The 27,939-nt window shown below is 42.0% G+C and overlaps 1 protein-coding gene and 1 pseudogene across 6 annotated transcripts in view; one reads left to right on the plus strand and one right to left on the minus strand.

The window, feature by feature from the left end:
• Window positions 1-27,939, plus strand: part of CA8 (carbonic anhydrase 8) — a 212,338-nt gene that overhangs the window by 141,824 nt on the left and 42,575 nt on the right. The gene's annotated exons all lie outside the window — the stretch shown is intronic.
• On the minus strand, window positions 141-27,046 carry LOC114895650 (annotated as a pseudogene).

The raw sequence follows: 27,939 nt of genomic DNA on the forward strand, positions 1-27,939 counted from the left end.
CTATATTCTTACAAATGTCTGGGTGATGTCTACCAGCTGGAATTCTTAATGTGTGGGTATTTTGCATCGAGATATTTAATCAAGACAGCAAACGTGAGTAGAATGTTGTTGATTTAAAACAAGGATGGAATCCAGTCAAATTAATTCCTGTATGTTTGTCCTGGAGGTGGTGGTAGCTACATGTTTTCTTTGGACGGCATTAGATGTCTTAGCTCTTGAAGTACAACTTTAATGCTGTATGAATTTTGTGATTTCGCTAATAGCAGTATCCTTTCTGCATCCACCGTATCACTAGAATTATTTATTCTATTCATGTTAATTTTGTTACAAATCTAATTAATGGAGGAACTTCCAGGTATTTAGGTTCAAATTCAACTTTCAGGCTATGTATTGTGTTTTCGTCATTTTGTATGTGGAGACCGTCATGTTCTTTGCTACTTCAACGTAGCCTAACTGTATATATAACTCCTGGTAAATTAATCTTTGCACATGAATTGCTACTTTCATACTGCTATGGGAAAGTACATCCCAGGCATTTAGATTTTATGCTGGAGCAGCAAAATTTAAAAAAAAAATTGGGGGTTGGGGAGACCAGCAGAGTGGCCAAGTTTTATTTTTTTCAAGTAACATTATAACTCACTGCTGTCCCCATCAGTTTGTAAAGAGAAGATCTCTAACTTAATAGCTAAATGTAGGATGGATATGGTCTCAGGATAAACACAGGCCTATACATTTCTTAAAAATTTATTTATTTTTAGTTAATTTATTTATTTTTGGCTGCGTTGGGTCTTCGTTGCTGCGTGTGGGCTTTTCTCTAGTTGTGGTGAGCGGGGGCTACTCTTGGTTGCGGTGCACGGGCTTCTCACTGTGGTGGCTTCTCTTGTTGCAGAGCACGGATTCTAGGCTCATGGGCTTCAGTAGTTGTGGCTCGCGGGCTCAGTAGTTGTGGCACACAGGCTTAGTTGCTCCGCGGCATGTGGGATCTTCCCCATCCAGGGCTCGAACCCGTGTCCCCTGCACTGGCAGGCGGATTCTTAACCACTGTGCCACCAGGGAAGTCCCTAGGCCTATGCATTGAATAGATTGAGCTTTTAACAAACTCCCTACATTATTTCTGTTTGTCTCATTTCACTCCAGATGAAGGATAGTTTTCTTAGGATGGGCACTGATCCTGCCCACAGACCAGCTGGAGATCGTGTACGGCAGGTTTGACTTTCTTGCCCTTTTGGCCTAAAAGTTTACGATTTGAGAGTGAATTATCAAGACAGAGCACAGCATATTGTAGGGCAGACTCTTATCTTTATTTACATTGTATTTAAAGAACAGGTCTTGCTCTGTGTACTCTGAAGGGCTCGGTGATAATTGAGCCACATACCAGCTGTTTATGGAAAGCTGAGTGCATATGATAGAGTTCCACTGTGCAGAGCAGGAGTCTGTAATTGTGAAGAGTCCAGATCTTGATTGCAAAATAGGCCAACAAAACATTATGAAGAATGTATCTCATAATAAAGTGCCAATCCTGAATATTATACCTTACCCCCCAATATCCTGGGTTTCCAGATAACCCTGCATTTCTTCTTTTCTTTTCAGGGAGATAGTAGTGTCTGCTATTTAAGTGCTCTTTTAGTGAAAAAGACCTGGCTTTTGGGCTGCTGCCCCTCCAAGTGATTTGCATATTCACTTGACAGAAAGATATTTATTTTTATTTATTTGTTTTACTACTCCGAGGAGATACCAGGAAGAGTTTGCCCGGTTAATAGTGAATTGATGATCTTTTTCAAGTTATTTGGTTTCCACGGGCATCCCAAGTTGAGCTTCGAGTTTGTGAACCTCTTCCAAAACAGAGACTTCCATTGCCTTTCCAAGGAAATGTCATAGGGTGACTTCAGTGAGTTAAACTATCATGAGGGGGCTTCCCTGGCGGTCCAGTGGTTAGGACTCCACGATTCCACTGCAGGGGGCACGGGTTTGGTCCCTGGTCAGAGAACTAGGATCCTGCAGGCCGCGCAGCATGGCCAAAAAAACCCCCCAAAACAAAAACATTATGAGGATTAGACATATAAGGCATATAGATAATTTGTCTGTAAAAAGAACTTTAGAGATCACCTCGAAAGGGTGTATCAAACCAACTTTCCAAACTCCTGTTTTAACCTCGGAGAAATCTGGGGCTCCAAAAAGTTAAGAGTCACAGAGCATCTTATAGGAAGCCATGATGTATGGCCTGGATGAAGAAGAGTGTCTTTTGTTTAAATAAATATTCCATTTAAGAATTATCCTTTACTGCTGGTCTTGTCTCTGGTGGTGTAGATGGAAGGAGACAGCACCACAGTCTTTGTCTCCCTCTCCGCCGCCCCTGGGAGGGCTTTTATGCCTGCATGCAGCCCCATTTAGAGGTGAGCGTGTTTTAACCTTGCTCGGAAGGGTTCTAGTGAAGCTGTGGCCTTGTGCCTGGGTCTTACAGGCTATGAAGACAAAGCTCAGATGGGCTTTGTGAAGGTACAGGGGTATGTGGTCTCAAAGGTAGAACCTTGCTGCCCCCTGAGAATTGGGGTGGATTTAACGGACCATCTAGTTCTGCCCTCCCCCTGCCTCCCGCCCCCCAAACCCACTCTGTGGAGATGCTCCGCAAGGTCTGGGGGGGGAAGTGACTGGTTCAGGAAATGACAGAGGACACATGAGACCTGTGAACTGACTTCTGCTCTGAGGGATGCTTTTTCCACCTTCCAAAGCCAATTCTTACTAGGAAAAGCAGCTCTACTTTGAGGTTTTATTTGCCACGGTAGTTACAACTTTGGATTGAGATTGCTTTAATGGGAAAAAAAGGGAATCTTGCCATTAAGAGGAGTTAAGACTGACACTAAAGGAAACAATTTCACATTTGAATGTTCAGCTTCTCTGGGAAGTGTTATCATTTTGACCAGAAGCAGGCTCTGACTATAATGGTTATTATCATTTGGGGGTCCTGGGATTGTCCACAGCACTAGCAGACTGAGCCTCACGGGTAAGCAGGTGAAGGAATTAGATCCCTGTGCTGTGGCCCCTTCAGTCGTCGTAATTGTGGGAACTCCCTCTCCCATCTGGGTAAAGAAAAATAAAAACAAATTTTACGTTTCCTGAATTCTAATGAACACTTGCCTTTTTATCCCATAAAAATCATGGCTCCTGCTTTGATTCAGCATATTTATTTATTTTTCATTTATTAAAATGTATTTGGAGCAGAAACCTCACAGTTTACCGAGTAGAAAATAAGTTATAGTTTTGAACACACAGAAATGTTCTTTTAGTGGTACCACATGATATGGCAGTCTGCCATTTCCTCTTAGAAATAGAATTGTATAAGACCAACTTGACCTTTAGGTAGTCACTTTGAAGCTACCTTCAATTTTATCTTTGTAAGGATTTCTTGTAGTAGATTATTCATTGTCATTGTTTGAGGATGTATGAGAGATTTTTTGGCAAACTAACTGAAAGAAACATTAGTATGGCAGCTGACTTTACTATGTAAGGTAAATTTGTGCAAAATGAAAAATTAGTTCCTATAAATGAATATGACATATAATGAATTTATAGGTGGTTATAGACTTGCTGCATGTAGAAAATATTTTAAATTGGTTTCTTACAGATCGAAATCCTCCAGTAAAATACATCTTCTCTTAATAGGCCTTCCAATAAAAATAGACTCTGGTTTAAGTATGTAGTTCATAACCAAGTGGTCATCTTTAACTCATCTCCATCCATTCTTCCATTTATCCATCCATTCATTCAGTCAATCAACAGGTATTTCTTAGGAACCAGCTGTTCAGGCCGTGGGCTGAGTGATAGGCATATAGAGTTGAGGGCAATAGACAACTCATGGCGTTTTTGTTACACTGGGGGAGTCCAAATGCAGTGTTCATAATTTGTCTCCTCCCCCCTTTTCTCTAAATCAGTGAGTGTTTAGAAGACTTAATTGAGTGTTTCTGTGCCGTGTAAGGGGCCTCATCCCCTCTATCCTGTCTATATAGTATACAAATTCCAGCTATTTAAAGCTAATTAGAGGAAGATTTTTTTAAATTAGTTTTTATTGGAGTATAGTTGATTTACAATGTTATGTTAGTTTTCTGCTGTACAGCAAAATGAATCAGCTATACATATACATATACCCACTCTTTTTTAGATTCTATTCCCATATAGGTCATTACAGAGTGTTGAATAAATTCCCTGTGCTATACGGTAGGTTCTTATTAGTTATCTATTTTATATGTAGTACTGTGTCTATGTCAATCCCAATCTCTCAATTTATCCCCCTCCCCTCCTCTTCCCCCTTGGTAACCATAAGTTTGTTTTCTACATCTGTGACTCTGTTTTGTAAATAGGTTCATTTGTACCATTTTTTTGAGGTTCCACATATAAGCGATATCATGTGATATTTGTCTTTGTCTGACTTACTTCACTCAGTATGCCAATCTCTAGGTCCATCCATGTTGCTGCAAATGGCGTTGTTTCCTTCTTTTTTATGGCGAAGTAATATTCCATTGTATATACGCACCACGTCTTCTTTGTCCATTCCTCTATTGACGGACATTTGGGATGCTTCCATGTCCTGGCTGTTGTAAATAGAGCTGCAGTGAACACGGGGGTGCATGTGTCCTTTCGAATTATGGTTTTCTCTGGATATATCTAGAGGAAGACTTCTGAAGACATTTATTAGAAAGCCAACATGTTATTTGAGATATAAATTATTGTCAGCTAGATGAAATATTTATCAACTAGCTTGCAAAAGGCACTGTGCTAGGTACAACCCTGTTACAGGTAGTTGTAAGCTAGAGTAACTAGGATAACCTAACAACATTAGGATTGGTGAGAGACAGGATAGGAGAGTGTTGATGGTGGGGAAGAGTCGGGAAAGGCCTAGGTTCTGGGAAGCAGCCGGAGAACATGGCACTAGTACTGCTGCCTTGATTAACAGTGGAACCTTGTGGGAGGGCGTCAGGATGGTGTAGCTGGAAAGAGTTTGGGCTTGGAAGTCAGAAAACCAGGATTGAAATCTAAGCTCTGCAGCCTTGGGCAAGCTAGTAAACCTCTTCCAGCCTCGATGTTTTTGTCTGTAAAAAGGGCTTGAAACTAGCTCAGAGGCTGGCAAAGAGTAAACCCTTCAGTATGTACTTCCTGTTACTAGGAAGAGATGGGGGATGTCCTTGTGGTTGTGATGATAAAAATCTAGTGAAAATACCGTGAGGGGGAAACCAAAAGCGTTTTTTGTTCATACAGGTAAGAAATGCAGAGACTATGAATGGAGGAGAAAGTTTTGTTTTGTTTTTTTTAAACCCCTCCTCCCCTGAATACGTTATCTTCTACAAGTCTAGTCAGTATGTCATTTCCTGGTCATTTTCTTTATGATTGCTGTGCCTGCGTATGCAGTAGCATTTATATCATCAGCTTATTTTGTAGTGAAAATCAAGTAAATATTTCCTGTGTAAACAGTGTGATTAAACTTCTGATTGAATAGAAGGATGTTAAGAGGTTTTTAACTTCATAAGATCTTAACCAGTATAAAAACTGCATACGTCTTTCTGGTTGTTTTCCTTTTTTCTTTTTCGTTTTGGATTTAAGAATGATAGGTTAAAATGGTACAGTGAAGGTATTAGTAAGATAATTTTGTCCTGGCCACTGCTTTCCTGTGCTTGAATACATTTTTCCTTTCAGCTTCTGAAGGCTGCACACAACAAAAACTCACTATGGAATCCTAGAGCAAAGTAGCATGAAGCCTATGGGGAACTGGACTTTTTGGTGCCATGGTCCCCTAGGAGGCAGCCTGCTCTGGTGGCATAGATGATCAGTCAGGGAGGGCTACATTCTGACTCCAGTTCACCGGGGTGTTTGCTGTTGGACTTCTGTGTGGTTGTTCAACCTCAATTCTTTCATTGGTGCATAAGGTTAATACAATTGTTCCCACCCTTGTGAAACTTAGGGAGAGGCTGTAAAAATTAATGGTATACTGTTGGAAGCACCGTTCACTGAATATAGTGGTGGAAAATAGTGTTATTAATTACAAAATCTGGTATTAAAGTGTTTCCTAAAAGCATTTTAAGGGCATAATTAGTGTTGGATGCAAATGTAACATGGGACAGTAGTTTTTGTTTTTTTTTTGTTTTTTTTTTTAAATTTATTTATTTATTTTTGGCTGTGTCGGGTCTTCGTTTCTGTGCGAGAGCTTTCTCCAGTTGCGGCGAGCGGGGGCCATTCTTCATCGCGGTGCGCGGGCCTCTCACAGTCGCGGCCCCCCCGTTGCGGAGTACAGGCTCCAGACGCGCATGCTCGGTAGCTGTGGCTCACGGGCCTAGGCCTAGTTGCTCCGGCATGTGGGATCCTCCCAGTCCAGGGCTCGAACCCGTGTCCCCGCATTAGCAGGCAGATTCTCAACCACTGCGCCACCAGGGAAGCCCCTGTTTTGTTTTTTTTTAAGAAGCCTCGAAATGAGTAGAAAGAAAGAAATCCAGATTTTAAACTGTTGACTATAAACATTACAAACACTAAGTATAAAAGAAAGACATTTGTAATGATTAGACCTGATAAATGAAAGATGGACTTTTTTTTTTTTTTTTTTTATCAATTCATGCAGTGGTCCCCAGCCTTTTCGGCACCAGGGACAGGTTTCGTGGAAGACAATTTTTCCACGGATGACGGTGGCGGGGCGGGGGGATGGTTTCAGGATGATTCAAGGGCATTACATTTATTGTGCGCTTTATTTCTATGATTATTACATTGTACTATTTAATGAAATAATTATACAGCTCACCATAACGCTGACAGGAGGCAGAGCTCAGGCGGTAACGCGAGCGATGGGGAGCGGCTGTAAATACAGATGAAGCTTCGCCAGTAGCGGTCCGTGGCCTGGGGGTTGGGGACCCCTGAATTAATGTCTTCACTTGGGCACCGTAGGGCAAGTGCATTCTCTAAACCTGGCTCAATGGAGCACTTAGCGCTCTGTATGAGAGAGTTTATTCAGTGGAAACCAATTTATCTGGCTTCAGAGTTCATGTAGTTCCCATGAATATTCCTTGGTGGGTCTATAAATTGGTGAGCTCTCTGGGGAGATCCCATAAAGAGATTGCTTCTCCCCAGCCTGAGCCCTGAGCAAATAGGAAGTAGACATCATTAGAGTCATCAGATAATGGAGAACAAAGCATCACCTTTATTATGGATGAAGGACACTGGAGACATAGCTTAGTGTGAGGGAGTCAGCCTGCTCAGTTACAGGCAGTGGGTGGAGGAAGGCGAGATAGGAGGGAAGGAAGGGAGGTGAGGTGGTGGGGGGCGGTGAGAGTTTCCAGGTTGGGTTTATTAGCCTGCTCTCTAAGCCTAGCTCAAATTTCAAAAGAGGAATAAAGAGGAGGGTGGAGTTGGTTGAAGGAGTGGAGAGGAAGGCTAGATTTCTTTCGGGAAAATTCGCCTTTATGGGAACAAGGAACAGAGAAGAGGTATTTCCTGTTAATAAGACTATTCAGAATTCTCCCAAGCGCCCTTTAAAGTTCTATGGCACTGGACACTAGCACGAGACCAACCGCATCTGGGCATCAGTGAAGGAAGTCCTGTTTCCTTTTGCTGCAGGTTTGTCCCTTTTAACCACCTGGGACCACATCCCTTTTTGCCTGCAGCTCCATTGTACCTAACATAGTCGCACAGTTTTCCACTTTCCAGAAGGAGCTGGGGCTTGGAGTGAGCCAGGATTTTGAAGCATGGGTAGGATTTAATTTTTTTTTCTTTCTGATTCACTTGGGTGGGTTTTTGCCCAGTTCACCATCTCAGCTGTTGTTTAAACCCAAGGTATAACTGAGGGCAGTTTATGGATGTTTCTCTTTTCAAAACTTGTGACCCAGGTCCAGGGCTGAAATCATTAATCCTGTTCCGAATTTGGGTTGTACGGCTCTGAAAATATTTTACAATAATTTTTAAACACAAATATCACTTATTCACCTTGTGATGGAGAACAAATATTCCAGATTTTTATCAGTGGGCATTGTTCCTAATTAGTTTATCAGCCCCGACATTCTTTAACTGTGTTCCCAGTCTTGCTGTTGGGAACAGCAAGATCTAGATCTAACTGATCTAGAGCTCGACTGTGTGTGGTCAGTGGCTTGGGTCCTAGTGGGATAAAGGCTGTGGTGATGCCTGCTGCCTTTTCCTCAGCTGAGCTCAGTGGGCTACTTTGTAGAAAGACATTAACAAGTTTTGAGTCTGTTAGGAAGGCAAGATGGTGGAGTGATATATACCATTCAGTTAGCAAACATTGGTTAAGTGTCTGTGTTTATGGCCAAACTCTGTGAGAAGAATAAAAGGTAAGAAGACAGCATTTGTTTTTGTTGTTGTTGCTGTTTTATATTTTAATTTTACCGGAGTATAGTTGATTGACAATGTTGTGTTAGTTTCAGGTGTACACCAAAGTGATTCAGTTATACATAGATCAGTACACGTAGTCATTGTTTTTTAGATTCTTTTCTCATGTAGGTTATCACAGAATACTGAGTAGAGTTCCCTGTGCTATACAGTAGGTCCAGGTTGGTTACCTACCTTATATATAGCACTGTATGTGTGTTGATCCCAGGCTCCAGATTTCTCCCTCCTGCCCAGGCTTCCCCTTTGATAACCATAAGTTTGTTTTCAACATGTGAGTCTGTTTCTGCTTTGTAAATAAGTTCATTTGTATCTTTTTTTAAAATTAGATTCCACATATGACTGATATCATACGATATTTGTCTTTGTCTGACCTCACTTAGTGTGATCATCTCTAGGTCCATCCATGTTGCTGCAAATGGCATTATTTCATTCTTCCTATGGCCTAGTAGTATTCCATTGTACATATATGTACCACGTGATCCTTATCCACTCCTCCATCGGTGGGCATCTAGGATGCTCCCATGTCCTGGCTGTTGTAAATAGAGCTGCAGTGGGGTGCAGGTATCCTTTTGGATTCTGGTTTTCTCCAGGTATATGTCCTGGTGTGAAATTGCTGGATCATGTGGTAACTGTAGTTTTAGTTTTGTTTTTTTTTTTTAACATCTTTATTGGAGTATAATTGCTTTACAATGGTGCATTAGTTTCTGCTTTACAACAAAATGAATCAGTTATATATATACATATGTTCCCATATCCCCTCCCTCTTGCGTCTCCCTCCCTCCCACCCTCCCTATGCCACCCCTGCAGGTGGTCACAAAGCACCGAGCCGATCTCCCTGTGCTATGCACCTGCTTCCCACTAGCTATCTACCTTACGTTTGGTAGTGTATATATGTCCATGCCTCTCTCTCGCTTTGTCACAGCTTACCCTTCCCCCTCCCCATATCCTCAAGTCCATTCTCTATTAGGTCTGTGTCTTTATTCCTGTCTTACCCCTAGATTGTAGTTTTAGTTTTTTAAGGAACCTCCGTACTGTTCTCCATAGTGGTTGTACCAATTTACATTCCCACCAGTGTAAGAGGTTTCCCGTTTCTCCACACTCTCTCCAGCATTTACTGTTCATAGACTTTTTTTAAAAAATTGGGGTGTAGTTGCTTTACAGTGTGTTAGTTTCTGCTGTGCAACAAAGTGAATCAGCTTTATGTATACATATATCCCCTCCCTCTTGGGCCCCCCCCCCCCCCGGATCCCATCCATCTCGGTCATCACAGAGCACTGAACTGAGCTCCCTGTGCTATACAGCAGGTTCCCACTAGTTATCTGTTTTACACATGGCAGTGCACATACGTCAATCCTAATCTCCCAGTTCATCCCACCCCACCCCCCGTGTCCACACATCTGTTCCCTTTGTCTCTATTCCTGCCCTGCAGATAGGTTCATCCATACCATTTTTCTAGATTCCACGTACATGCGTTAATATGCGATATTTGTTTTTCTCTTTCTGACTTACTTTACTCTGTATGACAGACTCGAGGTCCATCCATATCTCTACACATGACCCACTTTCATTCCTTTTTTGATGCTGGCCATTCTGACTGGGGTGAGGTGATAACCTCATTGCAGTTTTGACTTGCATTTCTCTGTTAATTAGTGATGTTGAGCATTTTTTCATGTGCTTTTTGGCCATTTGTGTGTCTGCTTTGGAGAAATGTCTATTTAGTCTTCTGCCCATTTTTTGACTGGGTTGTTTGTTTTTTTGACACAGAGCTGCATGAGCTGTTTGTATATTTTGGAGATTAATCCCTTGTTGGATGCTTTGCTTGCAAATATTTTCTCCCATTCTGTGAGTTGTCTTTTTGTTTTGTTTATGGTTTCCTTTGCTGTGCAGAAGCTTTCAAGTTTAATTAGGTCCCACTTGTCTATTTTATTTTATTTTTTTAAATACACTTTTTTATTTTTGGCTGCGTTGGGTCTTCGTTGCTGTGCGTGAGCTTTCTCTAGTTGCGGCGAGCGAGGGCTACTCTTCGTTACAGTGCGTGGGGCTTCTCATTGCGGTGGCTTCTCTTGTTGTGGAGCATGGGCTCTAGGTGCACGGGCTTTAGTAGTTATGACCCACGGGCTCTAGAGCGCAGGCTCAGTAGTTGCGGTGCACGGCTTTAGTTGCTCCACAGCATGTGGGATCTTCCTGGACCAGGGCTTGAACCTGTGTCCCCTGCATTGGCAGGCGGATTCTTAACTGCTGCGCCACCAGGGAAGCCCTGTTTTTATTTTCATTATTCTAGGAGGTGGATCAAAAAAGACATTGCTGCGACTTATGTCAGAGTGTTCTGCCTATGTTTTCCTAGACAGCATTTGTTTTTAATGATTCTGTTGTCTGGGTGGAAGAGGCAGAATTAAGATAGAAACGTATGAAATGATAACAATCGATAGATGACATGACAATGGAAAACAATTCACAACATCCGTAGGAAGCAGCTCCTGTGTGTTTGCTGCTGTGGTTGGTGCTGATATAGGGCAGTAAATAAGAAATAATCTAGGTCTAGAAGAAGTTCCCATTCCCTATTAAAAATGGCTGTTATATATGAAAATAGCTTTAAGGGATGAAATATAAAGGAGGACATACATCATGGAATAATGGATTTCTCCTGGGCTCAGAGAAAAACTGTGGGAAGGGGTGGATATTGGAGCTGGGCTTTGATGGCTGGGTAGGAGTTTGCTGGATAAGAATGACATGGATGGAAAGAGAAGAGGTGGGTGTAAAGATGTAGGAGAGGACGTGGGGATAGGGCTTGATGAGTGATTAGAAAAGACCAATGTGATGCTGAGAAGTGGAATGCGAGTAATTGAAATAGTGATGGCACAATTAATAGGAAAAAGAGGGAGTCAAGACGGTGAGGGACGGTGCTGGGGAGAAGCTAATTAATTTGGATTAATAAATGATACTATTTTAACGGGTGCCATTTTATCCTATTACTACCTACAGTGCTTTTCATCCCAGCACACTTTCAAATTAGGTAAAGAATAATAGTAGTTGGGGTCACAGTTCTTTGAAAAATTGAAAAGATGCCCTTCATCATAGGTGAAGAGGAAAATGTTTGAAGCTATACTAAGCCTTATATAATTTGAGTCTTAATTAGAGCTAATATTTCTCCACACAGCGGAAGAGTGAGTTAAAGTAAAGATGACTAGATTTTAGTTTTTACTTGTTAATTGGAGTTGATTTGTGTTCTCAAGGGAAAACATTTTCAGCTTTGTAATTTCCATTCCCTGTCTTTAGTCTAATGGTCTGAATTTATTGATCTTTGCAGGGTAATACGTATTTCTGCCTGGATTTCCTGGGCAACACCCAGCAGAACCTCTCCATTTTGGTGTTTTTCGAGGGGCTTTTTCTTGATGTCTGTGCTCCTTGGCATTGCTACACGTTGCTGTGGTCCGTTGCTTGTTCCAGAGTCTGTCTCTTCCTCTGTCACACCCTTCACACGGTGTTTTTTTCCAGCATAGATGTCCATGACCTGTCAGTGCACCTGATGGCTCTCATAAGTTTCTGTATTTTAAAAATTAAAGAAAGTGGCAGAAATAAAAAAAGATACTGACAGTGAAAGCAGCAACTGAAATGCTTCGGATTACCTGGATATTTACATTTACATCCATCTCACTTTTAATGGAGACTTTATTTTGAAGTTCGTGGAATTTTACTTTAGATGATTAGAATTTGTCTTACTGGCATTACTGATCCGGGTGAGTGAAAAGCCTCTGAAGAACTAGACTTTTTGCTTCTTGATTCTAGTTAAATTTGAGCCCTCTTTGTAGGAAGAATTATCCTTAGTTGTTTGAGTCTAATGTCAGAACCACGTAGGTGGCATGTCTTATTGAATAAATAGTGAGTCCGGTGGGGACAAAGATTGGGGAGAATGGAGGTGATTCTGCCTTTCTCTCTCTGACCTTCTTTTTTGGTGCCTTGGGAAAGATAGTAGGTACAAAAGTGGGCTGACCAGCTACTATCAGTTTTTGGGGGAATAATGTTCAGTGAGCTGGTACATTGTATTATGCGTGTCAGAAATGAATGGAGATTTTGATTGGGAGGCTTGGAAGCATTGGCTATTGTTAAAGGACTTGGGGATGCCAAGAGGGAGAGGGAATTGGGGGGAAGATGTCAAGGTCAGCTTAGTCATGCTGAATTGGAGATTGCTTGAGATTTGTATATAAGGCAGCTGAAAGATAAATTGTAGGAATTTTCATGTTTGGAAGTGTCGTTTGACTTCTAATAGAATTTCAGTTCCTGGCATGTAGGGGGCCTTAAATATAAACAAGTGGGTGAAAGCAGAGATCGGAAAGCTCGAGGCATAATACCAGGTGCTGGGGACATAAGTAAGACAGAAAGTCCTCGCTGAGGGACTTTGGCCTTGCTGTCTCTGTGTCTAGAATGTTCTCCCCCCCCCCCCCATAGCCACATGGCTGCTTCTTCAGCACCTTTAGGTCTCTATTCAAATGTGACATAATCGGTGAAGCTAACCTTAGCCTGCATGCAGTCCACATCCACCTCTAATTTGTTTTTCTCCGTAGCGTTTCACAGTAATTTAATACATATATGTGGTTATGTATACACGTACGCCATGTATTTGTAAACATATAAATATAATCTATTCTAGCTGGAATTTAGGGGATCTGGAAATTAATTAGCTGGAGGTAGCTTTAGAATGGCAGGCTGAGGACGAAGAGCAGAGGCTCCTGAATGACAGGTTTCCATGGAGAAGTTTTCTTTGTTGGATGTATCACGTATATGTGGTCTATTACTAAAAGCAGTGGGGAGCGCTGTTCTACACTTAACAGCTGTGAATTTTTCATTCATTCATCAATATTTATTGAGCACCTACTATGTATGTTCCAGGCAGGTTTAGGTACGCCCGTGACAAAATATGCAAAAAATCACTTCCCTTCTAATACTTTCCTTCTGGGGAAATGTAATCAATTGCCTTGACCAGAAGAGGTGATGCCCTTTAGGAAATCATTTTAAAATCCAGGCATGATGTTCAAACGTTGTCAACCGGGATGACGGCCCTGACAAGAAAAAGAAGGGCGTGTGTTAGAAAGGATGTGGGGAGAGAACATTCAGAGCTTTGTTTGGAGAATCAGGGGCTGAGTTGTGAGCCTCAGTAACTGGAAGAATGGTGGAGCTCTTAGGAACTCCAGAAAGGGGCTGTATTGGTAGCAAATTGTGGTGTATACTTTGCTATGTTTTGGATTTGACAGTTGCCATTCATTCAGGTGGAAATGCCTAGGAAGGAGCTGGAAATGCAGCTCTGTAACTCAGAAGGGAGGTCACAGGCCAGGATTTATTACAGCAGCGGATGGTATTTACTTACGTATCCATTTAAATCTGGCTCTAGGTAAATGAGTTAATATAAGACCACACGGTACCTTTTCTTCACCCAGTGTCATGAGATACCAGTGGCAGTTTTAATTTGGTGTCTTCTCACCATCACTTATTGGTCAGTATCACAGGAATATGTTATGTTCCCAAGTAAGCCTAATCAGGCAAGACTTCACCAAGGGGAGACTACATTCCTGATCCTAGGGAGTGGCTATTTTACGCCCTTAGTTGACATATTCCGATTGTAGCTATAATAATAGTATATGTTGTCCTTATCTACATCCTCAATTAATCCGTTCTTGAAACTTACTAATCACCTTAATAATAAACTAATAAAATCTCCTGCCTGTTATTAAGAAATATTAATGTGAGTATAAGAGGTTTAGGATTAGATTTATACTTCTGAAATCACCTTAGCTGATGATATATTTTATGCTCATTGATAATTGGTTTACATTCTTCATGTGTTTATTTTTCAGGGTATTATAAAGTGATGATATAGAGAAAATGCCCCTTAAAATATTTCGGTGAAAAGCTGTTTATCAGAGCAGAAAGCTCAATCTGCTTTTGTCCACTCTTAGACATAACTTTATTTTCAGAAACGATTAGATTTTGTCAGAAGCCCACATTTGGATTGTAATGAAAATGTTCTTTTATTTATGAAATTATTCAGGCTACGCATGCGTGTAAAATATTTGATGTAAGTAACGAATGGAGTGCTCAGCAACCTACATTTCTTTCATAGGAGTGCCTTAGTTTTAGGCGAGTAATGGAAGACACAGCTAAGAAGTAATAAGGGAAAGTTTTCCTGCCACATTACAAGGAGTCCCAAAGGGCAGGTCCAGGGTTCCAGGACTGTTCCAGCTGCTCAGCCATGTTTCCAAAGGCCAGGTTCTCTCTGTTTTTCTGCTAAGCCATTTTAGCATTTTGGCTTTTTCCCTGTGATTTTTTTCACTCACAGTTGCAAAATGGCTGTATCATCTGTAGGTATCAAATCCTCACAAATTAATGGTTAAAGGCCGTAAGAGGAGAAATTTTATTCTCTGGCATATAATGAGTTATAATTTATAAAATTCACTCATTTAAAGTGGGTGGATTTTATAAACTATAAAAGGCAGTGGCTTTAGTATATTTACAGCGTTTTGCAACCATCACCATATTCTAATTTTAGGACACTTTGGTCCCCCCAAAGAAATACTCAGTCTCCATCCTCTCTCCCCTGGGCAAGCGACTAATCTGCTTTCTATTTCTATAGATTTTCCTACTTTGGGCATTTCGTATAAATGGAATCCTGTAATATGGGGTCTGTTCTGACTGCCTTCTTTCCCTGGGCATAGTTTTTAAGGTTCACTCATCCATGTTGTAACCTGTATCATTACTTTTTATTGCTGGAGAGTATTCCATTGCATGGATATACCACATTTCGTTTATCTGTTATGGATATTTGGTTTGTTTCTACTTTTTGGCTATTATGAATAATGTGGCTATGAACATTTGTATACAAGTTTTTGTGTGGAGATATGATTTCATTTCTCTTGGGTTATGTATACCTAGGTGAGGAATTGCTGGGTCATATGCTAACCCTTTGTTTAACATTTTGGGAGTTGCTAATTTGTTTTCCAGTGTGGCTGTACCATTTTACAGTCTTACCAGCAGTGTGTAAGGGTTCCAGTTTTCCACATCTGGGCCAACACTTGTTATTGTTTGCCTGTTTGACTGTAGCGATTCTAGCGAGTTTGAAGTGGTAGCTCATTGTGGTTTTGATGTGCATTTCCCTAATGTTAATCATATTGCACATCTTTTTATGTGCTTACTGATGATTCATATATATTTCTATTCAGATGCTTTGCTCATTTGAAAAATTGGGTTGTCTTATTATTGAATTGTATGAGCTCCTTATCTATTCTTGATACAAGTACTTTATCAGACATATGGTTTGCAAATATTTTTTCTCACTCTGTGGGTTGCCTTTTCACTTTCTTAATGGTGTTGTTTGATGTCCCAAAGTTTTTGATTTGGATGAAGGCTAATTTATCAATTTTCTTCTCTTATCAGTTGTGTTTTTCATACCATCTCTATTAATTAAAGTAAAAATTTTATAGCTAAATAACATATAGACAGAAAAGTAACCAAATCGCAAGTGTACAATTTGTTGCATTTTCACAAAGTGAACAAACCTATGAAACCAGCATTCAGATTAATAAACAAAGTAACCACTCTCCCTTCATGGCCCCTCCAGGGTTACCCATGGTCTTGACTTCTGATACCATAGATAAGTTTTACCTGTTTTGGGATTTTACATAAATTGAGTCATACGGTATGGGTTATTTTGTGTCCAGCTCTCTTTTATTCACCATTATGTTTAGAGATTCATGTGCATTGCAGTGTGTACTTTTTGTTTACTTGTTCTCATGTATGGTATTTCATTATGTGAATTTTCTATAGTATATTTTTTCAAATGTTGATAGATGTTTGGATTGCATTCAGATCTGATCTGTTAGAATGGAGTTTCTCTGAATATTCTAACCTTTTGGTGCACATATACTTAGGAGTATATCCGGGGTTACAGGACGGTCAGAGTTCAGTTCTAGCGGACTCTGTCAAGTAGTTCACCAAAGTGGCTGTAGTAATCCACGCTCTTATCAGTTTTTGAATCTCTTTTTAGGAACTAGCAAACGTTTTCAGCAAACGTTTTCCCAGAAGTCTTCCTCACCTCCACCCTCAAGTGGAATTCCCTCACGTATTTTTGGCCAGAACTTCTGTGCACACAGGTTCCTGAAACAGTCATTTCAAGGGAAAAGACGAGGCTGGAATGGTCTTGGCTTAGTCAAGATTCACCCCATGGGGCTGAGGAGGGGTCCAACCTTCCCACTAGCCCTTGACCTGCTGCTGTGTAAATGCAGTTGGGTTTCTGTTTGCCTGGAAGAAAGGATGCCGAGGGCAAGTCAGCTGTGTCTCCTGAGAGAAGGATCATCCAGTTAAGCCAGTTAGATGCCTATCTGAAAAAGTGGCTTTTTGCTCTACAAGATAACTCTTCTGGAATTATTTTGAAAATATACCAGGCTTTTTAGTTTCAGGGTAGCTAAATTAGTAAGTGCTCAATAACTGTTTTCTATAGTGATTATATTTTTCTCGCTTTAATTTACATTTTTATACCCGTGTGTTTTCAGTAGGGCTGCCATTATGAGCTGAATGTCCGCCTTGGTACAGAGTTGCTAGTCCTTACGTGTATCTCCATCACAATGCCTTATTGGAAATGGGCTATGAAGCTAGTCCTTACGTGTATCTCCATCACAATGCCTTATTGGAAATGGGCTATGAAGCTAGTCCTTACGTGTATCTCCATCACAATGCCTTATTGGAAATGGGCTATGAAGTGCTCAAGTATAAAGCTTTCCCATTTTCCCAGAGAAACACATTTTTATTGAACTTTTATTCCTGTTAAAGGCTTAATAGCAAATTCATTAAAAATATCTAGTACTGTGTTATATAAAAGCAAAGATAATAAAACAACTGTATACCTCTATAATAATTTTAGATGCAAAATTATCTTCCGAGTTATGTTGCTTTATTTATGTATTTATTTTAAGATTTAATTGTATTTATTTTTGGCTGTGTTGGGTCTTCATTGCTGTGCGCGGGCTTTCTGTAGTTGCGGTGAGCGGGGGCTACTCTTCATTGCGGTGCACGGGCTTCTCACTGCGATGGCCTCTCTTGGTTCTAGGCGCACAGGCTTCAGTAGTTGTGGCACGCGGGCTTCAGTAGTTGTGGCTCGCGGGCTCTAGAGCGCAGGCTCAGTAGTTGTGGCGCACAGGCTTAGTTGCTCCGCGGCCTGTGGGGTCTTCCTGGACCAGGGCTCAAACCCGTGTCCCCTGCATTGGCAGGCGGATTCTTAACCACTGCACCACCAGGGAAGTCCAGCTATGTTGCTTTAGAGCAAGAAAGGCTCTTGCTTTTCTAAGGGACCCATCTCAATGAGTATATATACACATGAAAACAGAATTTTGTTCTTTAATATATTTCAGTTCTCTAAAACACGTATGCTCTCAGTAATTAAAACTTCTAGAAAACGATGATTTTGTTTCTATTATTTGCATTTGCATAGGGTTTTGGAGGACAGTTTTGGATGGCCAAGATGATAAAGGCTTTGAGTAGTGGAGCGTATGTACTGGTTAGACAACAGTGACTACATGGACCAGGGGAATCAGGAGTGTTGTAAAACAGACTCCCCCAAGTCGTGGAGAGGCAGGCCCAAGGGTAGGCAAGATTGGGTGTAAGCGAAGTCCACATTTCCTAATTGGTGTTCCCATATCTGCCCTCTGAGCATCTAAAGCACTTCAGCATTGCTGATTATACATTTTGGATTATGTGCAATACGTAATCATCTTGTTTTAGAAATGCTTGCCCCCCTATGTCAGAATGAGCTGTACAGAATTACAGTGTATTGCCAGGTAAATGTAGGTGAAGTTGTGTGTATCTGAATTGTGCTTTTCTGGTGCACACCCACTGATGTTTTTCCTGTTCCTAGCTGACCTTTTTTGCCCTGAGCTGTTTTGGTATAAGTTCCACATCAATCAAGGAGATTGATACTTTACCTTATCACAGCATTGAAAAGAAACTTGGACTCTGTGTTTTAGGTCAGTAATAAGTCAAAATCCAATTTTCTAGAATGTTCTTTAAAATAATTTGATTCATACTTGGTTCCCTAGAGCCCTGCTCCTGTGTTGGCAGGAAAGTTTTACACAAAGCCCTGGGAAGCACGGTCCCCTTTAATTAGCACTGAGAAGTGACGTGGTTTATGGTGAGTTTGCTAAAGAATGGTTCTTTGTGCAACTGTCTTGAGCAACAAGTGAGTTGGATTAATTCATTATGATTTTAAAGTTAATAACAAAACTTATATAAATAAGGAAGCACTTTGTGGGAAAAAGCATAGGTGTCAATCTTTACAGAACTTTTTGTCCATAAGATTAGGGCCGCCTTCCTGTGTTCTCATCTAGTTGTATAGCCTGTCAAAGTTCACTCTTCTCACAATAATTCGAAGATGCAAGATGTTTATATTGTTGGAAAGTTTTCTGTCCCTTGCATTTTCTCATAGCCACGGGATTAATGCAAGATTCATTTTACTGCAGTTCTCAGGGAATTGTGGGGACAGTGTTAACACTTTTGAAGGCCATCCATGTGCCAGGCACGTGCCATATCTTATTTAATCATTAAAACATCCCTTAGAGGTAGATGTTATGTCTGTTTTTCAGGTGAATAATTCAGGTCAAGAGGCATTAAATAAGTTGCCCAAGGTTACATTGGTAATGGCTGAGACCCAGACCAACTACCATTGTTTTCCCTCTACAATATGTGCCTTCTCATATTTCTAATAACATGATCCTCATTTTTGCTCTAGATAATTGCCATTCAAAAAGTGAAAGCCTCTGAGTATGCTGTGTCCACAGACAAGTACCTTTCCAGGTACAGTGAGGATTAAAATGGATTTTCTTTAACATTTTCAGATAAATGCATTTTATTATAAATCGTAATTTTTGAATATTGTAATTGGATTAAAAAATATTGTTTCTGAAAATTAGGTTGTGAGGCAATGTACTAGGTATATAATAAAGTTGGAGGGTGAAAATTGACAGTGGTATTTCACAGAGAAATGAAATAGTTCTGAATTTTAAATACAATTAAGATTGCTTTCTATGTGTTCTTACTACTAAAAAGAGCTTATTACTATAATTTTTATCACCAACTCACCTGAAACAGTTAATACATAATAAGCCAAATTTGCCACACTTTCAAAGGTTATAGAAAGACATATTCTTTTAGTGCATTGCGAGGACTGTGCCCTATGGACAGGGAGAAGCCTCTGATGAACTTTCCCAGGCGGACAGTATGACATAACTGCAAGGTGGAGTCTGCAATGAATTTGAAAAGCCAATCTTGGAGGCATGGAGGCTAGTTAAGAGACCTGGGCCGTAATTCTAGCAATAGATCGTGGATATCTGAAGTAAGGAGTTGCTCGTGGGAGGAAGCCGAGTGGATGCGTTTGGGAGACGGTAAAGGAGGTAGAAAATGTCAGCACATAGTTCTTTTTTCTTTCTTTCTTTTTTTTTTTGATTTTGTAAAACTCTTTGTATGAATCAACTTTACATATGAATTTCTATAAATACACTTACAGAATTTCTTTTCTGTTAAAGTTGCCTATCATTTCTTCAATTTTGTAGATTTCTGAGAATTAATAGAATGTTCTTTGCCTGTTTGTCGCTCTTATCTTTTAGTGTGAACACTAGCTTTCACTAAGGCCTTTTCAACTCCTTGCTCTGGTTCTGTTCTGAACACACCTCTAAATTAATGCTCTAGCGAGGGTCAAGCACTTCGAGCAGTGATATTAGAACAAGCTCTCCAAGTTCTCTAATAAAGAAATATTTAAAAATTGTTTCATCACATTCACGTGGCTATATTTCTTAGTTGTAGAAGTTGCAGGACATAGTTCTTGTTTGTTTGTAAGGGAAGAAGAGGACAGAAGAGGTTTTTGGCTTGGGTCCATTAACAGAACTAGAAACAAAGAGGGGGACAGAGGTCTGAGGGATGGCAGAGGGACTTCAATTTTGAAATGCTAACTATAAAATATTTCAGTAGACAGTTTAGTAGAGGGATCTAGACTCGGGACAGAGATTTGGTTAAAGATATTGACTTTGGAATCTTGGGCATCTAGGTGACAATTGAAGACATGGGGTCACCCAGCAAGAATACGCTTAATGAGAAGAGGTGAGAGGATGAAGCCCCGATGGCACCACCCCTCGGGGGGTGTCAGGGGAAGCAAACCAGTAGAGAAGCCTGAGATGAAACTGGTATTGAGGAGGTGGAAACCCACAGAGCGTGGTGCAAGGCACGCACGGGGAGGGGCGGTTCGAGAACAGGCGGGTCTCAGATGCTGTAGAGCCGTCAAGTCAGCCCAAGCCAGAGATGTGGGTTAGAAGAAGGTTCTGGTGAACTTGGCAAGAGCAGTTTCACTACAGTGATAGAATGAGAGATGGATTTCAGTGGATCGTGGAGGAAATGGGCAGGGAGGAAGTGTCAATGGGGAGCATAGAGAAGTGTTTGAAAAAGTCTGCTGTGAAGAGAAAGTAGTAGGAAGGATTTGAGGTCAGGGAAGTGTTTGTTTTTTAAGAAAAATCTGCACATACTTAAATGATGCACATATTTAAATGGTGATTCAGCTAATTAGAGAGGGAGGCGTCTGGCCGCAGAACTGATGGGGCAAGGCCCCTCGTGGGGGCAGGGAAGAACAGAGCAGAGGCAGGTGTTGACTCAAGCGTTGCCTTGGGAGGAAGGAGGGGAGATTGGCAGGATGTCCTGGCGGGAAGCAGAGACAGTTGCCTTTCCGATGGTTTTATTTTCACTTTCAGGCAGGAGACCTTGTTGTTGGAATATTAACGATGTTCCCGAGGGGCTGCAAACCGGTCGGTCGCCTTTGGGGCTGGTTTTACGGCTGGATCCCGTTGGCACTGTGCTTTTTTTTTTTTTTTTTTTTTGCAGTACGCGGGCCTCTCACCGTTGAGGCCTCTCCCGTTGCGGAGCACAGGCTCCGGACGCGCAGGCTCAGCGGCCATGGCTCACGGACCCAGCCGCTCCGCGGCATGTGGGATCTTCCCGGACCGGGGCACGAACCCGTGTCCCCTGCATCGGCAGGCGGACTCTCAACCACTAAGCCACTAGGGTAGCCCGGCACTGTGCTTTTTAAATTTGGGAGTTTAAGCATCGCGGGCAGGGCACCGATTCCCCTGTTTCACAGCCCCTCCCTCCTGCCCCATCCCACCTTTCCCCCATCTATCAGCCTACTTCCTGGAGGCCTTTGAACGGCTGACTGACTTTGGTGATCTGGCTTTCTATAATGGAAACATTATTAGTTATCGTTAAACCTTAAGAAAATAAACCTAGAGGGGTGGGATAGGCAGGGTGGGAGGGAGACGCAAGGGGGAGGGGATATGGGGATATATGTATATGTATAGCTGATGCACTTCGTTACACAGCAGAAACTAACACACCGCTGTAAAGCAATTACTCCAATAAAGATGTTAAAAAATAAAAAGAAAGAAAATAAACAGTGAGCTCAGGCAGCATAATGAGAAAATAACCAGACAGAAGGTAGATGAGCACACCTTCGTTTTCAAAGATCGAGCTGTTTAAATACAACCCTGCCCACCTTTCCAAGGCACCTCCTGCTTCTCTTGACTGTAATTGGCTCTAGCTAGCACTTACTTCCTATTTACCAGGAACTTTCCAAATAAGATCCCTTGTCCTTGTAACGGCTTTACACGTTACAAGTGGTCTGATCTCTCTTTTACAGCTGAGACCCCAGGGGCTCAGATAATTTTCCAGGAGCTTGTAGTGAGAAAAGAGCATTCTTTCACACTGGGTGTGCTCTTGGCCTTGGGCACAGCCTGGCTGGATTCTAGCCATTTCTTGGGTCGTACATTCTCCATTCCTCTTCCCTGGTTTTTCTCGTCTCTCCAGAGGACGTTGTTTGTCGTTCCTCCACGTGTTCTGTGAACAATCACGCTGAGAGTTCTAACCTGCTCAGTCTTCTACCCTCCCTCTTTGGAGGAGAGAGGCGGCCTAGAGGCAACGGAGCCAAGCCGCCCGGGACCAGGTCTGGCTCTGTCACTTGTCAGCTGTGCAACCCTGGGCTGGCTACTTCCCCCTCTGTGCCTCCGTTCCCTTCTCATTAAGATGCGGGACTGGGGTTTCCCTGGTGGTGCAGTGGTTAAGCATCCACCTGCCAATGCAGGGGACAGAGGTTCGAGCCCTGGTCCGGGAAGATCCCACATGCTGCGGAGCAACTAAGCCCGTGAGCCACAACTACTGAGCCCGTGTGCCACAACTACTGAAGCCTGTGTGCCTAGAGCCCGTGCTCCGCAACAAGAGAAGCCCGTGCACCACAACGAAGAGTAGCCCCTGCTCGCCACAACTAGAGAAAGCCCGCACGCAGCAACAAAGACCCAACGCAGCCAAAAATAAATAAAAATAAAATAAATTTATATATTAAAAAAAAAAGATGCAGGGTTGGCGGCAGTCATGGCATCTACCATCGTAAAGATGATAGTGAGGGCTGAGCGAGGTGATGATTTTTAGGAACAGCGCCTGGCAGAGCAGGTAGTACCAGTGCTCGTTAAATAAATACACATACTCAGAGCATCCTCTGTCATTTACAGGGCACGCAGACCCTTTGTGCTCATTTTTTCTTCTGTTGAACTATCAATTTCATGTTTTTATTTATTCATGCCCTGGATTCTTTTATAAAACTATTGGAGGTCTTTGTATTTCCAGTGTTGAAAGCAGTGCACACTAAAACCCTAGATGTTATCGGTGCTCAGTAAATGTTTTGATGAATGCCTTGATTATTTTAGAGCTCTGTTGTCAAATGTGGTTCTCATTTGGGGGCAGAGGGGGATTGAATAACAGATGCAGTCTCTAGATGACTTACATTCTATACCACCAAGACCCTTTGACAGTCCCTTTACCTTCTTTATTTTATAGAATGACACATGAAATATAGAGGATTTAAGTTATAGTGACTTAATTGCAGCCATAACCCACAAATAAGACAGAGGATATTTCTTGGCAAACCAAGAAACCAATGTCAGTGAATCAGTTTTAACTGCTTCTGATCTTACACTAAATATAAAATATTTCAAAATGATGTATTTTTTCTTCGATTCGCTCCAGTGAGCCTTTTCCAACCTTCCATAGTGAATTTCCTAAAGGCAGCTTTGTTTTTTGGGAAAAGAACCCTAACCATGCTGGGATGCCCTGCTCCTAAGAAGGCAGCAAAATCGAGGTAAACAAAAGGAAATTAGCAAGGAGGAAATCATTCTGCTTTGGAAAAAGTGTTTTCATAAATTACATGAAACTAGTGCCTTTTCTTTTTTTAAAATTAAAAAAAAAAATTGAAGCGTAGTTGATTTACTAGTGCCTTTTCAAATTGAGGATTCCGAACCCTAAGAACATATAAGTAGCTTTTGATATTAATATGTTAATAGATGAAGTTGCCCTGAAATGCTCCGGCACAGCCTCCTATTCCTCTTTTTCTGATATCAGAAAGTACATCATTAAGTTTAGGCAAATGTGACAAGTAGGCGACAGTTAGAGGTAGAGTTTCAAATAATTTATTTTCCATTCCTTGCTTTACAGCGCTTTGTCACTATTCTGTGTCTACACCTTGAATGTCCTTTTCTGAATAATAGTGGCATGATGTATCGACGATGACATCTTAAGTGCCACAGCACCTGAAAATAATATACGCTAAATCTCAGTTTATCTGCAGATGGATGGCTGCTCCGCACCATTAGGAGTGGATACGGAGAGAGGGGTGCTTTCTCTGCTGTTTTTCAGTTTTTCAAAGCTCCCATTTTGTTACTCAGACATTTTACTTCCAGTCTTCTTGTCTTCTTAAAAATTCCAATACTTAACATCTTCCTTCTTTCAACCCTCAGTATCATAAGTGTAGTCAAGACATGAACCTTTCTTTTTCCTTTTCTAATTTTGTAGCTCTTTCCCAGTGCGCTGAGAATGGATAGTTTGGGTGTGATAGGGCACGGGTGAGAAACTCGGCTCCAGAAACTCAAAATCTAGTGGGAGATCTGCTACAACTCTCACGGTTGACTCTTTGGGACCGAGGAAAGCAGTTAAGTCAGGGCACAAAAACCAGGACGTGCTCTTGGTGACTCCTTTTCTTCTGTGACTGTGTTGAATTGTGGCCTAGCTCCGAGGAAGGGTCTTGATGACTGTAGTTTTCAGAAAAATGGTTTTCAGGTTCAGTTACACCTGTTGTCATAGGTGCATTGAATACTTCTGATTTTTCAACGCTTACAGCAGCCTGTGATTCTTTCACGTTTTACTTTTGCCCATTAAAAGAGTAGATTAAAAGAATATTACAAGTTAAAGATGACACATGTGGAATCTAAAAGATGACACAAATGAACTTATTTACGAAACAGAAACGACTCACAGAGAGAGCAAACTTGTGGTTGCCAAGGGAGAGGTGGAGAGGGATGCAGTGGGAGTTTGGGATTAGCAGATGCAGACTATTGTATATAGGATGGATAAACAACACGGTCCTACTGTAGAGCACAGGGAACTGTATTCAATATCCTGTGATAAACCACAGTGGAAAAGAATATGAAAAAGAATGTATATATATGTGTATAACTGAATCATTTTTGCTGTACAGTAGAAATTAACATTGTAAATCAACTATACTTCAATTTAAAAAAAAGGAATACTACAAGTGAAAGGTGAATTTTTCTTAAACTCAGGCAAACTGATTCTTCTTATTTAAAAAAAAAAATCCCTTAGCCCTCCCTACAGCTACCTTTCGATTTGTTTTCTGATGCTCACTGCCCACCTTCTAGGCTGAGCTGGCCCTGCCCCACTTGTTCATCCTGATGTCTTTACACTCTGCCTCTGCTCCTTTCATTGTATTGCAGCCGCCTTCTCAATAATCTTAAAGACATCAATCCGAAGTCTCTTTCTGTCCTTCTTTTCTTTTCTTTTTTGTAGCTATTGTCGCTTTGTTGTGGTAGAGCCTTGACCCCGCTAACCATGCTTTCTTCCAGAAAGTCTTTTCTCGTTGGTCCTAACAGGACTTTGGAATTTTCTGGGTTTCCTCCTGCGTATTTGATGGTCCCCTTTCCCTCATCTCACCCTTACCCAAAGCTCAGTCCTTACCCTTCCGTTGATCTCTTCTGGGACTTGACCCCTGGGTGAGCTGACCTTATAAGGCCGTCTCTCTGGGTATCTAGGGATGTCTGCAGTCTGCATCTCGAGCCCCTACTTCTCCAGGCAATTCTGGTTCTGCATCTCTTACTGATGGGACCCAGTTTGACTGTAATGATGTAACTTTCAACACCTAAAACTGGACTCATCCTACTTTTGGTTAGTGGTTTAGGACGGAGACCCATTATCCCTTTCCCTTCGTATCTGTTGGTTCATGTTCTCTCTATCTCCAGCTCCAATCTATCTGTCTATCAGATGCCTGTCGAGGCCTCGGAGGGTGGGTAGAATTTGGGTAAGCGGCAAGATGGGGGGAACAGCGTTTCAAGTGAGTGTAACAGAAACGGGACGGGGAGGGTGTTGTGAGGAGTCAGGAGTCCCACTTGATTTGAGTATTTGGGGATAGTTGGGGAAGGATGGGGTTGGAGAAATTTAAGCCCTGTATGGGCAGGCAATGAAGGAAGTTAGAGATTTTGAACAGAGAAATACGGTGAGAGCAGTGTTAGAGAGAGATTGGTTGAGCTTTGAAATGCAAATGATTAAGGGTCAGCAAAGCCTTGGTGAGTTGGAGATAAAGGGGTGGGGGTCCCCGGGGGGTTGGGGGCTCCATGAAGAAAACAGTGAGACGGTGCCTTTGAAGGGAATGGATGTCAGTTCTGGAAATACTCAGCTTGAAGTGGCTCGAAGCCACTTGAAAGGAAATGTCCATTAAGCATTTGAAGATAGAAGACACAGAACCTGTGTGAGTACAGGGCTGGGGAGAGAAACGTGTGAGTCATAATTGCCTTTTCAGTTTTTACTGCTTTTTCCATTCCTCATGATTCATTCTTTTGTACTCTAATGCAGTTGTGTTATTTGTGTTAATAATAAACCTCATTTATCTTGACGATAGCTTTCTGTTAGGCTGCCACGAACTGTTCAAACTTATTTTTTCTCGGTGACAAATAAATGATTATAAGGCTACGGCTTGTCACAGTTTCATAACTTTGGACACATTTATCTATCGCTGTGAGTTAAGTACATTAAGATGAACGTTTCGCAGGTACTCATGGCGTAGCGGCATAATCAATGGCAGGAAATTGGAATTTGTGAGCCCTTCAGCAAAAGAGCAAAGATTTTCTCTAAAACTGTAAAAGGTTGCTTTACCGTTGTTATCCTAGGGTCAGATTTTTTTTAATAGGAAGGAATGAGGGTCGTGATGCTGACAGAGTAATACTGGGTCTTTGCTCTTTTATGTCTCTGTAATAACGTACACTGTTAACACACGAGGCCACGTGCACGGAGGCCTTGGTGGGTGGGGTGGAGGAAGAATGGTAAGAGGTGAGGAAAGACTCAGCTTTAACTGATACCCCAGTTTGGGAGAAAGACAGAACATTTTGCTTCTCGAGGAAGAGTCACTGAGGCGGGTGGGGAACTGCCCCTCGCTCCCGCTGAGGAAGAATCGTCTGTTGTTCAGCTGTTTTGCTTCTCGAGGAAGAGTCACTGAGGCGGGTGGGGAACTGCCCCCTCGCTTCCGCCGAGGAAGAATCATGTGTTGTTCCGCTGTTCTTGTTGGCAAGCTTGGTAGGAGTTTGGGTTCAGACTGCAAGAGGCAAGCCCTCTGCCACCTGCTGTCCCGTGTGTTTGCAGGCAAAGAAGGTCTAGGCTCCAGAGACCTTCGTGAGGCCAAGTCCTGCCTGTGTCATCGGAGGAGTGAGCTGGCTGAGCAGAGGGGCCCCTCTGAGTCGAGGCAGCGGGCGGAGTCAGCACACCCTCCAACCCTTGTCCTCCTTAGAAACGAGCAGTGTTGATGACCTTGGGCTGCACTGCAAACTGGAAAGCTGCTTGCCGCCCTCCAAGGCATCACCCCGCTTCTCTGCCTTTGTGGGTCACGTGTAACTAAAGCTAAGGAGGGCGAAATGTGATAGGAATAAGGGGTAAAGAGAGCCCAACGGGAGGACAGAGAAGGTGTGAAGAAGCCAAGCTTTAAGGCGTAGCTCTCCTTACGGTATAGGGAGACATGCTCCAAGAGGTGATGGCTTGCGAAGTTCGCAGAGCTAGGAGCTGAAACAAGCGTCTAAGGCTGGTGGCTCCCAGCTCAGAAGTCTTTTATGAGAGCTGTTGCCTCTAAGAAGTTAGCACTAGAGTCGCACAAGTGCAGTGTTGCCCCTTGCCGTTCTGCCCTCTGCTGTAGACCTGCCCCGCCCCAGAGCGTGTCTGCACTGTTAGACTTGGAAATGAGTCTCCCATGTGCCCTCAGCAGATAACTGTCTGCTTGGACCTCTGCTAAGCCTCCCTGGGACTCCATGGGCTGCGTCATCATTATCTAAACCATATCCTTAGTATCAAATGCCTTTCCGTTCAAATCCATTTGTCCCCAGACAAATTTCAGAGCACATGTCCTCAATATGTGCATATTTATTACTAAATTAATTCATGCACTAA

This window comes from Monodon monoceros, unplaced genomic scaffold (assembly GCF_005190385.1).
Source record: "Monodon monoceros isolate NGI ecotype Baffin Bay Population unplaced genomic scaffold, NGI_Narwhal_1 Super_Scaffold_14, whole genome shotgun sequence".
Lineage (NCBI taxonomy): Eukaryota > Metazoa > Chordata > Mammalia > Artiodactyla > Monodontidae > Monodon > Monodon monoceros.